Source organism: Mauremys reevesii, linkage group 9, assembly GCF_016161935.1.
Source record: "Mauremys reevesii isolate NIE-2019 linkage group 9, ASM1616193v1, whole genome shotgun sequence".
Taxonomy (NCBI): Eukaryota; Metazoa; Chordata; order Testudines; family Geoemydidae; genus Mauremys; species Mauremys reevesii.
In genome coordinates, this window is record NC_052631.1 from 68,369,222 (window position 1) to 68,384,858 (window position 15,637).

Sequence of the window (15,637 nt, forward strand, 5' to 3'; positions counted from 1 at the left end):
TTAGCACCTATACAATTGACAAACCTAATTTTATAGAATTTCATAAGATGACTCTGTTGGCAAGTTTGACTACAGTCCCTGCATGCTTGTTGCCAAACACAAATATTGGGCTGGGAAAAAAAAAGAAGTTTATTGTGAAACTTACCCTTCAAATCCTGTAGCAAGTAGTAATCAATTTTCAAAACCAGTATTTGTTCATCGCATATTGGATTTCTTTGTAGTTCCCAACACCTGATTTAGTAAGTGAACACTTGCTTTACAGATTAGTGTATGCAAGCTAACTCTTAAGTCCAGAAAGAAATAGGACTAATATAACTTCAGAAACACATTTAAATAAAATAAACTTTATCTTAGTAACAATTACACTGTCAAGCAGACAATTTTAGTTGCAGTGGATCCATTTTAAAACTTAACATTTGTTTGCTCTCTTTTTGGCTTATTGTGGTGTCTTGTGTATTAAGTACTCACTAGAAGAAAGTTAGGTATCTGAGTTTTCAGTGGTACTTGGTGTTTTTAAAGGATAGTGTCTAACTTTGTTAGAACAAGTACCATAAAGTTGTGGTAATGCCTCTATTTTTTCCAAAATCTAGGTATTTTTGCTTTTTTCTTACAGTTGAATAGCTACAAACTTGTGACATTCAGATGTCCATGAGCAAAATGGTTTCTAGGACAAAATGTGTACAGGACCTGTGAGCAGGGCTGTCCCTAGTGGGGTGTGGGGCCCAGGACAACCCCCACCTCTGACCCAGGCCCAGTCCCCACTTCACTCCTTATCCCAGGCCCCTGCGCCGCCTCACCTCTTCCTGTCCCTGCTCCTCCCCCATTCCACCCCTTCCCCCAAGCGATGCCAGGCCCCCCCGCTAACCCCCAGGCTGTCCTGAAGCGTGGGGGCCCACAGCAGTTGCTCCGGTCCATGGAACAGCTCTGCCTGTGAGTGGGGAGAGATGGGTAGCTTACCTTTGGTGGCTGCAGCTTGTTGAAAGCCATCTTTCTACATAGCTGGATTAATATGGAGGCACAATCTTTTTACTGGAAGATGATATTCTAACCAAATTGGTAATTTATTATGTATGGCTGGGATCATTTTTGTAAGTTAAATGGATGAAGAGGTTTTCTTACAATTGAAAATAATTGCTTCATGACTGAGATTATGAAGGGAATGCTTCAGTCCTAACACTTCTTTCCCTCAGCAAGTGAAAACAGAGCTGTGGGGATTAGATTATAATCTTAAATATAGTTTAGGATATCAGTTACTAAATCTTCTAGAAAAAGGCTATAGTATTGTGGCTCATACTCCAGATGGAAATCTGGCCCAAATTTGAGAACAGGTTTAAGATGTGTGGCTTTATTTGGGAAGTTGAAGGCATCAACCTTGATATCTTTGGAAGGAGATGTAAAAATCTCTTCTCAGTATAGTCTAGTCTAGTCTTTCCTCAATTACTCTTCCTCCCCTCCCTCAAACAATCCAATTAGAAAACTAAAGAAAGGAGTGGCGCTTGTGAGTCAACTTCAGTAAGTGCATAATATGCTGAGATACCATTGTGATGTTGCAATCTATACAATTTTATAAACATTTGATGAGTGAATATAATGTAACTGGAATATGCTTCAAGCAAAAGGTCTCTTGTAAGGTATCATTACAAAGCTCATTATCTACTGAGTGTGATCATCCTATTTGTATAAATGTACCACTCTTGTATCTGAAACTAGAAATATGAAATATAACTCTGAGGACCATTGTAATTATGCAAAGTGTGGGCCATTAATGGTGGTTTGGAATCTTGATGACTCCCATTAACCAGGACAATTGTCTGCAGATGGGTGTGTTTTACCTGTAAGTCTTCCTGTATACGTGTGTGCTGGCAAGTGGGCAATGAAGTCTTGCAGTGACATGTGATCATGTCACCTGAACTGGAATCCATCTTTAACCTGGTGTCTTTCCATTGAGAAGGACGGGGTGGAAACCCAGAGAGGGACAAAGGATTCCCGCTTTATGCAAAAGATATATAAAGGGGTGGAACAGAACAATACGGAGAGAGGAGCCATCATGAAGAATCCCCTAATTACCACCTGGAACAAGAGCTGTGCCAGGGGAAAGAATTGTGCCCAGGCCTGGAAGGTGTCCATTCTGAGGGGAAAAAACGGACTGAAGCATCACTAAGGGTGAGATTATCTGTATTCAGTTTGATTAGACATAGATTTGCACATTTTATTTTATTTTGCATGGTCACTTACTTTGTTCTGTCTATTACTACTTGGAACCACTTAAATCCTACTTTCTGTATTTAATAAAATAACTTTTTACTTATTAATTAACTCAGAGTATGTATTAATACCTGGGGAGCAAACAACTGTGCATATCTCTCTATCAGTGTTTAGAGGGCGAACAATTTATGAGTTTACACTGAATAAGCTTTAAACAGGGTAAAATGGATTTATTTGGGTTTAGACCCCATTGGGAGTTGGGAACAGAGGTAGTCTTGGCACATCAGTTGGCAGTTCCCGGGGGGGTTCCTGTGATCCAACCCGTCACAGTGACATAGTCGAGCAGGATCTGTGCACAGCTGATTGCTTTGAGATACTGGTAATGATTTTAAGTAAGTTTTAAGTGTGGTGGCTGGAGAGCAGACAAAGTGGTTACTAGTTAGTTATTTTCTGTTTTCTTATTTCAGGTAAGGGTAGTAGGGACAGAAAAGGAAGCAAAATAAATAAGATTGAAGATCAGAAGAAGCTAGAACTATACAAGTTGCAAATTGCCCAGAAAGGTTGAACACTGGGAAAGTTAACTGAGAAGCCTCTGAGCTGAGTGCACCTCAGTTTCAGTGAACTGCAGATGGGTGTGGCCCAACCTCTGTGTCTGTGCAGAAGCTGACTGGCGTGTCTAACTTAGCAAGCGGGGAGGGAAGGGAAGGGAAGGGGTGCCTGTTCTGGCAGGAGGGGATTCTCTGTGGTATCCCAGCTCATCAAGTGATGGTCTCAAGGGAAGACAAATGGAAATTGATGTGCAATTTGCCCAGGAAAAAGCTGCCCTGGAAAAGGAAAAGGCTGCCCACCAAGCTGGACTTGAAAGACAAAGCAATTAAGACCCAGAAGAATGAACTGGCTGTAATGGAGTGGAAGAGGTGCACAGAGACATGTATCATGGAGCTGAAAGTTGGGGTCCTGGTGACTGCTGTGGTTAGGGTGACCAGACAGCAAATGTGAAAAATCGGGACAGGCGGTGGGGGGTATTAGGAACCTATATAAGAAAAAGACCCAAAAATCGGGACTGTCCCTATAAAATTGGGACATCTGGTCACCCTAGCTGTGGTGGGAACAAACCCCAAAGACTCTAGCTGGAAGCAAACCCAACCTGAGTGAAAGGGTGGGGGATGGATTTTGCTGGCCAGTGAAAGGTCTGTCATAGCTGGTAGCTGTGAGCTGGATCAGGGTCTCTTTCTCTTTTGGTGGACACAGGAGTGTCTGCCGCATAAGGGAGCCCAAAACCGAATTTTAGGTATACTGCCTCCGCCATGGTCAGTGTCCAAGTCTCTGGCTGTAAGCTCAGGGGAAGGGTGTGACATTGCAGTCTATATGATTTTATAAGTGTCTGGCTCAGCAAGACAGGGTGCTGGAGTTCTGAGCTGGCAGGGAAAACAGGAGCAGAGGTAGTCTTGGCACATCAGTTGGCAGCTGCCAGGGGGTTCCTGTGATCCAACCCGTCACAACCATTCTGTCAGGTACCATTACAGACCTTGGATGAGTGTGTAACTACCAGGGCTGGCTCTACATATTCGGCCGCCCCAAGCAGTCATGCGCGGGAGACGCCCCGGACCTCCCGCTGGCTTGACTGGTGAGGGTCCGCTAGTCGCGTGGCTCGGCTGGACCTCCCGCAGCTGCGGACGGTTGGCTGGTCCGGCGGCTCCGGTTGAGCTGCCGCAGTCATGCCTGCGGGAGGTCCAGCCGAGCCGCGCGACCACCGAACCGTCCGCAGTCATGCCCGGGGCCCAATCTGCCGCCCCTGACGACAACTGCCGCCCCACGCGCGTGCTTGTCGCGCTGGGGTCTGGAGCCGGCCCTGGTAACTACTCCTAGGAACACATGATAGCATTGTCTAAAGATTTTATCTGCTTGACTTTGATAGTATGTTACTCATGAGTGATTATAAACTGGAAAACCACTTGACACATTTCATTTATTTTGCTCTTCATCTGCTTCCCTCCCAACCTCCCATTTAGCTGTTCCTATGTTTTGGCTAGGGACTTATTTCATTAACTAATCACTTGGCTGGCCTTCTCCAAGTGCTGATTACTAATCTGGAAAGTCTACCTGGCCCTCTTTGAAGCTGACACAAATTTGACTCCAGTGCTGAGTGTGCTGTCCAAGGTGGCTGTCAGTACAAGGTGACAGGCTGAGATTCCGTGTTTACAAGAAAGTGATAAGAAGTTGGAGGAATTACAACAGAGTACTTTCTTCTGGTACATAGCAGCCTTTTCTCTTAAAAGGTAATGGCCAGAATCTTGACCTTATTTACACCCGGGCAATTGTACTGAAATCAATAGAGTAGCACAGGTTTAAATGACAGCAGAAGAGTTTTTTTTCCTCTTTGACACACATTGGTTGTGCAAATAACCTAGGATCATTTTGCATACTTACAATATTAATTACCCGCTTCTAATGTTTTCTCCTCATTTTTGATTATACAATTAGATAATGAGAAATGATTCTGAAGTCTCTAATTGCAGCAATACTTATTGTGAGTCTCCCTATGCCAGTAGTAATAACAGCAACATCTAACCACAGCACAGTTTCCTGAGAGGGGAAAAGAGACATTACAGCTAATAATGATTCATGAATAATATCACGATTTATGTTCTTGGGGCCTTTGAAAGCGGAAGAGGCAGTGAAAACAGGAAGCTAGGCTTGCATAAATGCATACACAGGTAATTAAATACAGAAAAAAGAGAACCTATTAAGGATATTGCAGTATACTTCTCTATGTGAAACATATTAATGCTATTATTGTGACCAACTGGATAGCTGGATGGCTGATAATGAGGCAAGTCACTTTAATTTGATATAATTTAATTTGATACTACTACTTTGAACTTATGAGAACTAGGGAGAGGGGAAAATGAACTCTCAGGTGCTGACACCCTCCCCCTCAATATTTTGGCTTAATCAGGGCTTTTACCCTAGAATTGGAGTCTGAGTCTTCAATCCAGCAAGTCTTCAAAGGCAAAGATGACAGAGCTAGGTCTAAATGCAGAGATAGTCGCAATAACATCAGCTGTTCATAGGGATACACTGAATGTTAGTAAGAGGGCAATAATGTAGTTACATACTATAAAAGCATTTGTATCCTGCTAATGTTTACACATGCAAGTTCAAAACTACTACTAGCATGAGAGAATTTCCAGGATCAGGCTATTAGAATAGTAGTTTTCAACCTTCTTTTCATTTACAGACCCCTAAAAACTTTCAAATGGAGGTGCAGACCCCTTTGGAAATGTTGGATATAGTCTGTGGACCTCCCAAGTGTCTGTGGACCACAGGTTGAAAACCACTGTTAGAGTGTTTAATACTGAATAGGACTGTAAAAAAGCAAGTATATAATAATGATGAAAGTACTCCTTCATGTCCAGACTCTGAGGGATTTTGAGCCTACTCAAGATGTTGCACACGTCTTTTTAAATGGCTACCATAAGTACACACTTGATGGTTTTGTTTATCCGATCATTTAAAAAAAACTTACAGAAGTGTATAAGCATCATGTCTTTAGAAGCGCTAAGTGAGTTGCCCAAGGTTACATAGAGTCAAGTTTCAGCCTTTGTGCTCAATTCACAAGACAGCAGCTGCCCTTTAATATGATAAAGCTGACTACTAGATATGATAAAGTTGCTGATGACTGTAAGAAATAAACATTGATTCTCAGTTCCCCTGCAAAGGTACTCCATACACTCATATATGCATCACAGTAACCTCAATACATAATGTAACCCATCTCAGTTTGCATCCTCAGATGAAAAGCTTTACTTTCTTGTTCCATTATTCAATTGAACAATGTGTGACAGGACAGCCTATCCCATGGTGGAAGGATATGAATCAAATTGAAGAATACAGGCAAGCTGAAGACTGAGCATTGTCTATTTTGATGCCACACTGGTGACAGACATTATTGTTGAAAGATAAATGTGATTATATTCTATCCCCCCCTCCCTCTTTCCTTTTTACAGGAGTAGATAACTGAGCTGTCTCAAACCACAAGGACTGAAACCTCACTTGAAGTAAAAATATTGGAAAACAAAGCCAAAGTATTCATGAAAGGTCCAGGGAGAAGGCAAATACGGTAAGAACTTGGCAATAGCTCTACCATTCTACCTCCATTCTGGTTGAGTAGAGTTCACTAAGGCCTTAGGCCTGGTCAGGGGCGGCGCTAGGCTTTTTGCCGCCCCAAGCACGGCAGGCAGGCTGCCTTCCGCGGCTTTCCTGTGGAGGGTCCGGTGGTCCCGCGGCTTCGGTCCTCCTGTGGGAGGTCCGCTGAAGCTGCGGACCAGCGGACCCTCCGCAGGCAAGCCGCCGAGGGCAGCCTGCCTGCTGCCCTCATGGTGCCGGCAGAGCACCCCCCGCAGCTTGCCACCCCAAGCATGTGCTTGGCGTGCTGGGGCCTGGAGCTGCCCCTGGGCCTGGTCTACACTAAGGGAGGGGGGAACTGATCTAAGTTATGCAACTTCAGCTACATGAATAACGTAGCTGAAATTGACGATCTACTCACTGCGGTGTCTTCACTACGGTGAGTCGACTGCTGCCACTCCCCCTTCGACTCTGCCTGCACCTCTCGCCGAGCTGGAGTACAGGAGTCGACGGGAGAGCGCTCAGAGATCAATTTATCGTGTCTAGACTAGACACGATAAATTGATCTCTGCTGGATGGATCGCTGCCTGTCGATCCAGCCAGTAGTGAAGACATATCCTATGTCCTAGTCTTGGACCTCCCCTAAGCAGAGTTATGAGGAGGTTTGAGATGTATGTAGATGGGTATTAAATCTCCATCCGTACACTGCGATTAAAAACTAGGTTTCCAGAAACTAAAAGCTGGTGCATTGACTCTTTATTCTAATGTACCTTCCAGACCATGTCACATAACAGTATTCAGTTTGGATGGTTGTTGTATTCATCTTGACCTTTGTAAAACACATGTGACATACAAACTGGGTAACAGTCAGATAGCTATTGTCAAGTGTTGAACAGGGCCGCCCAAAGGGGGCGGGAGCAAGTGGGCAATTTGCCCCAGGCCCCTGGCCCTGCAGGGGTCCCCACGAGAGTTTTTGGGGACCCCAGAGCAGGGTCCTTCACTCGCTCTGGGGGCCCCGGAAAACTCTCGGGGGGGGGCCCAGGCCCCCAGAGCTTCTTCCGCTCTGGGTCTTTGGCAGCAATTCGGTGGTGGGGGGTCCTTCTGTTCTGGGACCCGCTGCCAAAGTGCCCCGAAGACCCATGGTGGGGGGTCCTTCCACCCCGGGACCTGCGGCCGAAGTGCCGGGTCTTTGGCGGCAATTTTAAGACCCCAGGCCCCCTGAATCCTCTGGGCAGCCCTGGTGTGAAATGAAGAGTCTTTATTATTTGAGAGTGTTGCTGTCCGCTTTAGGGCTACTATTCGTGAAACTTAATGAATGGACATTTTTGTTTCAGAATAAAGTACTCTTATTCTGGAGTTTCCCATGTACGTAAGCTCTTACAGAACTTGTGTTAACACCTAAGTCTAACTGCATGACTACCGAGTAGTAACTCCAGTAAAGGTATTGCATTACTCTTAATGGAGATATTGAGTAGAACTTGGCAGACTTCTAGTAGCAAGCTACTTGTCAAATTTAAGCCTTTCTTTGACTTATTAAATTGTTTATGAAAATAATTTCCAATGAACTTAGTCCACTCTGGCCAAAATTCCAATGTCTAAAAATACACCAACAATCCATAGTTTAATCTGATACTGCTAGTGTACTGAATGGTCACCAATGTCTCATTATCCTCTTTGGCTGTCTGATGGTTTCCATGAAAACTAAAAAAGATTGCATAAGTCACTGGATATATCAATTGCTTAAAGTGTTAGAGTAGTTAAGGGACAGGCAAGAGGAGACTAGCAGACCTGGGGACATTGTAGGAAATTTAATGTGTATTTGTTTTTTCCAACTTCATCAGAAGAGGATTCTGCTTGCTATGTTAGTGGTTTCTAGATAAAAAATGTTAAATTGTTCCTGACTAAGGCAGGGATGAAGACACAACACTATTTATAAAACATATTACTTTCAATTCTCTCTGTTTACACAGACACAAAGTAATGGCTTACATTTAATTAAAAGGGAAGGTGGTCCCACTTTCCCACAGCTGGCACACAGGCTCTCACAAGTAAGTTGACAATGCTGATGAAGAGGACATTTTATCTTGAGAAGACAAATGACAAGGTTTTTCTTCTGAGAAGGTTACCACAGTGTCATAGAATCATAGAATCTCAGGGTTGGGAGGGACCTCAGGAGGTCATCTAGTCCAACCCCCTGCTCAAAGCAGGACCAAACCCAACTAAATCATCCCAGCCAGGGCTTTGTCAAGCCTGACCTTAAAAACCTCCAAGGAAGGAGATTCCACCACCTCCCTAGGTAACCCATTCCAGTTCTTCACCACCCTACTAGTGAAAAAGTTTTTCCTAATGTCCAACCTAAACCTCCCCCTCTGCAACTTGAGACCATTACTCCTTGTTCTGTCATCTTCTACCACTGAGAACAGTCTAGATCCATCCTCTTTGGAACACCCTTTCAGGTAGTTGAAAGCAGCTATCAAATCCCGCCCCATTCTTCTCTTCTGCAGACTAAACAATCCCAGTTCCCTCAGCCTCTCCTCATAAGTCATGTGTTCCAGCCCCCTAATCATTTTTGTTGCCCTCCGCTGGACTCTCTCCAATTTATCCACATCCTTCTTGTAGTGTGGGGCCCAAAACTGGACACAGTACTCCAAATGAGGCCTCACCAGTGCTGAATAGAGGGGAATGATCACATCCTTCGATCTGCTGGAAATGCCCCTACTTATACAACCCAAAATGCCATTAGCCTTCTCGGCAACAAGGGCACACTGTTGACTCATATCCAGCTTTTCATCCACCGTAACCCCTAGGTCCTTTTCTGCAGAACTGCTGCCCAGCCATTCGGTCCCTAGTCTGTAGCAGTGCATGGGATTCTTCCATCCTAAGTGCAGGACTCTGCACTTGTCCTTGTTGAACCTCATCATATTTCTTTTGGCCCAATCCTCTAATGTGTCTAGGTCCCTCTGTATCCTATCCCTACCCTCCAGCGTATCAACCACTCCTCCCAGTTTAGTGTCATCTGCAAACTTGCTAAGGGTGCAGTCCACACCATCCTCCAGATCGTTAATGAAGATATTGAACAAAACCGGCCCCAGCACCGACCTTTGGGGCACTCCACTTGATACCAGCTGCCAACTAGACATGGAACCATTGATCACTACCCGTTGAGCCCGACCATCTAGCCAGTTTTCTATCCACCTTACCGTCCATTCATCCAGCCCATATTTCTTTAACTTGCTGGCAAGAATACTGTGGGAGACTGTATCAAAAGCTTTGCTAAAGTCCAGATATTTCCAAAGTCATGATTTTGTGGTTTGCTTTTCAGCAGGTGCTCTACTCTGTCCACTGCTGCGGGCTGGGTGGAGCAGTCTGGAAAGAACCGTGGCAGTCCCTGGCAGCTGTTCTATGCCTGCAAACATTTGTTCTTCAAGCAGTAGCTATCTTTCTTCCATCCTTATCCGACAACTGTCTGCCAGTAGCTGGTTAAGCATGGAAATGACTGCAGTGTCAGCTAGGAACCAGAAATGATGTGCCAAGCTTAGCTGAATATTAAAGTCTGAAGAGCAGCATGTGCTGGAACAGTGTGAGTCAGAGTACACCTGACTATGAAACTGAGACCCATGATCAAAATACTGTTGAATTAGTAGATAAACACCCTGAGATGGCCCTGACAAGCTGTTGACCAGGCATGCCAAACCCATGTTAAAAAAAAACAGAAACTGGGCTTGTTTTTGGCTTCATTGGCTTGTGAGTTGCTTGTTGCTGTTTTTTTTTGATTGGCCCCTGGCAAGCAGGGGCAAGGGGAGGAGAGCATCAGGGGTGCACAGTGGGCCCACCACAGTCCCAGACTGCACGTTGGGGGGATCTAGTCACAGAGTGTTGGGGTTCTTCGGGATTGGCTTGTTTTGAAATGGGATTAGCTTGATTTTGGCTTATTGTGAAAGTTGGGGTGCTTATTTACTGTGTGAAAGTTGGCAACTGTGCTATTGACCCAGTCTGTTTCATCCCACCTCTAAACTGTTAATTAAAAGACCTCCAAAACACCCCACATAGTTTTTTGTCAATGACTGCCCTCCTTTACAATAATCTGGGCTTTAACTGATGCTAAAGAAAACTTTGTGGGAATCACTAGTTAAAATATTACACAGATGGTGAGACACTATTAACAGCAACAATCCTAGCTAAGAGAGGTGGGACAACCTTGAGGACTTGGGCCTTGTAGGCACTTCAGCTGAGCTCCAGGAGGGTTAAAGGTTGGGGTGATCTAATATGTCAGATCACCACAGGATGCTGCTGTCTATTACCAATGCTTGACTGTTATGGCAGTTAGCTTATGTAGCTGTACAGAAGATATCCTGAAGTAGACCCCCCAGAAGTACTATTTGAGAAACTTTTCAGTATGGTAGGTCCTGTTGACAGTACTACACCCTTTTCGTGGCTGCATAAAAACTATGGGGAAAGGAGTGCTTTTAATATCGTTAGTACAGTGCCTACCTAACAGAGCCCTTGCCCTGAATCTGGTCTCTTCACGCAACTGTAATACCAAAAATGACAGACATAACACAGCCTTAATTATGGAGTAGCTGCATACTGTATATGAAATAAAGGATTAGTATGATAGCCTGTTACCAAAATTATTCAAAATTCAATACTACTCTAATTTGAGTGTAATATATGTACTCTGGAAGAACCCATCTTGATCTGTTAGCAAAATAAGTTTCCTTCTGTCTACATAGCAGCATATGTTGGATTAGATTGAAATGGCTAGCTTCATGTAGGCAGCCATGAGCATTAAGTTCCTGCAGAATGTTTAAGCCTCTGTCCAGAAAAATAAGTTTGTCTGCTTTATTCTTCAATGTGTGTAAAGAAGGGTAAGAAAGGTATATTACTTTGAACCATGTGGCTGTAGAGGACTAGCTGTACATACTGGAATCCTCTTTAGTCAAATAGTTTTTTCTCAGTACCAATTGTCTGGATCATTGTCATTAGTAGTTTGACTTATTAATTTCACACTGTTCTGACCTTGGAAGCTTGATCCATCTATTTTTTTCCTGCTAGTGTTGTACATAATCATCGTACAGGAAAAAGTTGAGAACAGATGTTCAAGGCAAAAGGTATTAGACAATTGCCTTCAAAGTAGTGTGGTACATATTGAAAATTTGTTTTCAAATTGCTGAATGTGTGTTCAGATCTCAGAAGAATATCCTAGAAAGAGATGGTTCATATATACCAATCATCATTGCTAACGTAGTAACTACATAAGCTAGAATGTCATACACAGAAGCTACTGAAGATTTTTAACTAGTAATCTTCACTGCAATCTATTTAAACGTTCACTTGAAAGACAAAAAATTCACAGAAGTGCATTAAAAGAAAAATTTAATAAATTAGGAATAATGAGAGAAGCATCACACTTCCTATGGCTTGCCATTTATAACACGTTCTGGGCCCCAGAGGAGTCAGATCACGTACAAGAGGATGTCATGCAGCCTCTTGAATCAACTACTGTGGATACAAACACAACTAATTATGTAAATATGAGATTAAGTCACTTATGGAACCAGAGTTACTGGTAGCAGGTTAGAGGGTTTTATTGAAAGTATTCTCACTCCTAGATGAGAGAAATTCAAGTGTCTGGGTTTGTTCCTACTTTAGATCTATATTTGACACAGCAAAACAATTAATCTGTTTTTTCTGGTGAATATAAACTTTTTTTTTGTTTCTGTTCCTTTTAACCAGGCAAAAAGCAGAATCCCCAAGAAGTATTTCAAGGCTGTTGACCATAGCTGGGAAATAAATTATAATACTTAATCTTTGTTTTTGTACCTTTAGTAATTCAGAAAACTAAATTAATACATGGATTATTTTTCCTAACTACTATTCCTAAGAATACCCTTAAAGATGTGTGCCCACTTGTGCTGTGGAATGTAGTTTTTTTTCCTTCAGGTGGAACATGGATACAAAGCATGTCCTGTGAAAACACTTGGAAAATTGGTACAGCAAAAAAATAACAAATAGTTTAAATGCAAAGCTAACCACACTTTGGATCAAATTACTTAGGATAAATTTAATGAAAATTGAGCCACAGTTCTGTATTTGTAGATGAAAAATTACACTTGTAAATTTAATTGATATAGCCAAAATTATGGCTGAACAGCTTAAAATAGAGTTTTTTGGCCTAAGTATAGTTACTTGGATATTAGAGCTTCTTGGGTACTAAAGCACACTAGCAATCACCAGAGTAACTTGGTGTGCCAGAAGAAATTGATGATGTGCTCACAAAAAGAGCAGGGTACAGTTTCTAAAATCAAATTGCTGTGGAGAAAGCAGTAGGAGAACTTTCCAGGTGATAAATCTGGCTTGTAGGAATTTATTGAGCTCAAGGCTGTAACAAGTAATAATGTCTATCTCTCATGTAACTCGTTATCAGATATCAGTGCTTCCTAATGGTGGATAAGTATTGTACTCGTTCTACAGGTGAGGAAGCTTAAGGCCCTAGAGTTACTGGCCTGACTAGTTTCAGAGGCTGGGCACTGCAGCTCCCTTTGTCAGTTTCAGTGAAGAAATTGTGGAAAAATTCCTTTTTTCTCTGACTTGACAATGTCATTTATAGGTCAAGATAATGGGAGTTACTCGTAGTAAATGCATATGAAATTGTCAGTAGTGAATTTTTGTGAAGCAGATATAGCTGCTTTACAGGAAAGTCTTCAAGCTGGCAAACCTGAAGTTAGCATTCTTTTAAAGTAAACTAAAATAGACCTAGGGCTTGGCTACACTGAGAGTTGCAGTGCTGGTGGTGGCTTTACAGCGCTGCAACTCACTCACCGTCCACACTTGTATCTCCCTGGCTACAGCGCTGGCTGTACTCCACATCTGCCTGGGGAATAACGACTGCAGCACTGGTGCTGCAGCGCTAGAATGCCAGTGTAAACAGTGATTAATCTTACTATGCTGTAACTGACCTCCAGAATTTTCCCATAATGCTTTTAACTAAAGAACTTTCTTTGTTTTGTTATGATGCCTCTCTTTGTTTTGTTGTGAACTCGGGGCTCCCGGAGCTGCTTATCTAAAAAACAAACAGCTCCTGTTTGCTGTGAATGAGGCAGGCAGGGGGATGAATGTCCACAGCTAGTGTTTGCTTGAGGAGAGAAACAGAACGGCAGAGGGGCGGGAGGGGAAGGGAGTCAGTCGGAGCAGCTGCTTATCTTGTCTGCAGGCTATTTGCATTTAAGAGTGAATGAGGGGTCGGGGAAGTGGTCAGAATTTGCAAGGCAGGGAGCTGACAGTGTCGGCTCCAAAAATCCACTCATTCTCTCTCCCCCACGCTCCCTGTCACACTCCACCCCACCCCCCTCTTTTGAAAAGCACGCTTTCCCTACACAGCTGTACGAAGACAGCTGTAACTCCCAGCGCTGCACACCTGCAAGTGTAGCCAAGCCCATAATGCCCTCATCTGGTAAACTAGGTTGGGGTCTTGTACTTTGTCACAAAATAAATGACTAGGACAAGGAGATTCTACATTACCCCAAAACCCCCAAACAAACCAACCAACCCAGATTTGCTAGACTTATATGATCAATATTTGCTCCTAGATGGAAAAAATGAATTTAAGTTCTTTGGACTCATCTAACAGATCTAATGCCCATGATTACCAAAGTTGAGTTTAAAGCCAACTATATTATCAACTTTGAATTTGCCACTTGGCTATAGGCTGACCTGGAAAGCTTAGTATAGGGCAACAAATGTCTGCTAGGGACCCAAACTCTAGTCAACAAGTTTCTAGTTGCTTTGCCTTGCAAAGATTGCAAAATACATGCAAATCCCCAGGAGCAAATACAGGCCATTAGGATGAAGATTCACAAAGCAGGAGCCACCACACATCGTACAGGTTAGTAGGATGGGTGGTGGTTGTGATTTCCTGACCCTTTAAATGTTCTTCCCCTCCCTCGGTTTTATGTTTGTTTCCATTTTTGCTGCCTGAGCAATATAAGCTGCCAGCACAGCAGACTACTGTGTTTCTGCCTCCAACTCTCCGGTCTATTAGGCCTTAGGAGGAGGAGGAGGGTATGACTTCATTGTGTGCCAAGAAAGTATTCTTATCTCCAGTTAGGTACCTTAGGTAAAAATTGCAGGGAAGACGTGGGAACTCTGCTTTTAATTCTGATTCTCCACTCATTTTAAAAATTAGGTGGAAGCCTGGGGTTGAACTCTAGCTGTTAACCTGAGCTAAAAGCCAAGTTGCTGCATCTTCCCTGCTATTGTAACTTGGCTTAGCTAACCCAAGTTAACTCACTTTTTTTCTGCACCAAATCCATAGCTGCTGTTAGTTGAGCTCTAAATCACTCCCTCCAACTTTCAGGGCACCTACTGGTAGCTGGAAGAGCCACCTGGATGATCTGCCTCCTGAATCTCACTGTTCTTAGCAAGTCCTTTTTCTTTGAGCACTTCACTAGGTGCATAGGAAAGGAACCTGCAAATGTCTGGAGTCGGGGAGTTTAAAGACATTTAAGAGAATGGGGGTGCATTACTTCTTTTTCTGGGGATCTTCTGAGCTCTGCAAGAGGAGAGAACCCCCAGTGAACAATAAGAGGGTTGGCTCCTCTTGTGAGCAGTGGGCTTGTTGACCCTTAAAAGCACACACCCCTCCTTTGAGCTCTTGGAGGTCCACGGCCTGAAGTTTCTGCTGGTTCACCAAATGCCATTCAACTTTCTGTGAGCTAAGTAGCTTTGTTAGTCTTGGACAAGCTCTTAAGGATTGGCAGTAAGGAGGAAAGGGTGCGATTTTGGAACTCCCTGAGAATTCCTTTGCAGAACTGAAGGCACCCACAGGGAACTGGACAGGAGTTTGTTTATTCCTGTACCCTCTGTACTGGGACCAAGGCACCAGGGAAGGTACTCTCAGTAATAGCATCAATGGTGGAGGGGGAGAAGTGGCAAACTGCATGCTTATAGGGACAGTATTAAGGGGTCAAAGTCCCACTTCTTTAAGAGGGTCTGTGCTGCAGAGAAGCTATTCTGAGCTATTCATTCTATAGCATGATTTCCAAGTGCTAAGAGAGGCACAGTGTGAAGCAATACTTTGCTTTGTCTCCTGCCCTTCCCCGCAGCCTAAATCTGGTATTGGAAGAGCTGATGTAACTCAAGACTACGAAGATGCATGTAAGATTTCCTTGACCTAATTGAAGGGAAGAGAAAATGAAATTACTGGGGGGCTAGGGGAGGGGAAGAAGAATGATGATTCTAAAAGATACGCAAAGCCTCTGCTTCAGTGATCATAGATGACCAAGCAGACACTGACTGACACGTG

The 15,637-nt window shown here is 43.4% G+C and overlaps 1 long non-coding RNA gene across 4 annotated transcripts in view; it reads left to right on the forward strand.

The window, feature by feature from the left end:
• Positions 1–15,637, forward strand: part of LOC120372173 — a 49,789-nt gene that overhangs the window by 13,207 nt on the left and 20,945 nt on the right. For all 4 annotated transcript variants that reach the window (XR_005584749.1, XR_005584752.1, XR_005584750.1 and 1 more), the window contains exon 2: positions 6,216–6,328. This is a non-coding gene — a long non-coding RNA (uncharacterized LOC120372173). The remainder of the gene's footprint in view (positions 1–6,215; positions 6,329–15,637) is intronic.